The following is a 1,330-nucleotide window of genomic DNA, read 5'->3' on the forward strand; positions in this document are numbered from 1 at the left end:
TTTCTAATCGTGGCGATGATATCACGGGCAGTTTAGCCAAAGAGTGCAATATGATTATATGACTGTAATTTGCCAATGTCAGTTTCTGATATTTTTAAACCGATGTGTCAGTTTTTTGTGTCAAATATTGGGTAAAGTGATGTGTTAAAACTTGATTGAAAATTAGATGGAAAAAATAAATTAATAATAAAAAATATATATTTATTAAATCAAGAAAATGTGTGATTGGTTGTTGACAAAACTCACGGACACAAACAAAGCTTATTTTTTCATAAGTAGTACCTTTTAGAGCTTATGATTTTCATAAGCTTTACTTTTGATGTATAACAAACAAAGCTTATGATTTAAAGCTTATTAAAATCATAAGCTTCTATAAGCTCCAAGAAACTGTGTACCAAACACACCCTAGTCCGGTTCTTACACTATATTTGTAAAACTAGTAGTAGTATTAATTATCAAGTGACGTAAGCTATAATACAATGGGCATAAAAAGGAATATGTTGTTAAGCGACATAGTTTGTGTCGGTGCCTTAGTGGCAATCATAATTTTTTCACATTTTTTAACTTAATAAATCCAGCTATTATTAAATTAAATTAAATTAAATTAAATTAAATTTTAAGTTGTTAAATAATACGGAGTACTACGTCAAAGAATAAAAAGGAATTAAATTGTCAATTTCAGTATATGCAATAATAATAATAATAATACTACGTCAAATCAAATAATCAAATAAATAACATATAACACAACTATTTATTGCACTTATTTATTGACACATATTTCACCATTTGGTAATCGTAGGGATGGGAATGGATCTTCTATTCATAAATATTCATCCATCGATCTATTTATAATAGTTATGAATAAAATATATGGATGATGATTTAAACATATTTTGTATATTGGATATGGATACCAATTTATCATTCATGAATGTATAAGTATTATCACCCGAACAGGGGATGTAGCTCAAATGGTAGAGCGCTCGCTTTGCATCCGAGAGGCACGGGGTTCGATCCCCTGCATCTCCATTTGATTTATACTTTTTTTTGCTGCCCGTAACATAGCTCGGTTTGTTGTTATAAAGCTCCTTTTGGCGGCTACTGTGTATGAGTTATGGCAAGAACGCAACCCTAAGTTTTTTAAGAAGAGAAAGAGATCTTGTAAACAGGTCTATGATGCGATTTACCATACGGTGCGGTTGGAGATTATGAGCATTAGATGGAAGAGTTCGCCTCAAGTTCTTCGGTTAAAAGCTGATTGGAAAGTATCTTGAGGTGTTTCCTTTTTGTTTTTGTATTTGAGTTTGTTGCTCATGGTGCTATTATG

The 1,330-nt window shown here is 31.1% G+C and overlaps 1 non-coding gene across 1 annotated transcript; it reads left to right on the top strand.

Moving 5' to 3' along the window:
- The first annotated feature begins 959 nt into the window (after positions 1-959).
- TRNAA-UGC (transfer RNA alanine (anticodon UGC)) lies at positions 960-1,032 on the top strand. Its single transcript has one exon. It is a non-coding gene; the product is annotated as a tRNA-Ala (tRNA).
- Positions 1,033-1,330: the final 298 nt, after the last annotated feature.

This window comes from Rutidosis leptorrhynchoides, chromosome 5, assembly GCF_046630445.1.
Source record: "Rutidosis leptorrhynchoides isolate AG116_Rl617_1_P2 chromosome 5, CSIRO_AGI_Rlap_v1, whole genome shotgun sequence".
Classification (NCBI taxonomy): Eukaryota; Viridiplantae; Streptophyta; class Magnoliopsida; order Asterales; family Asteraceae; genus Rutidosis; species Rutidosis leptorrhynchoides.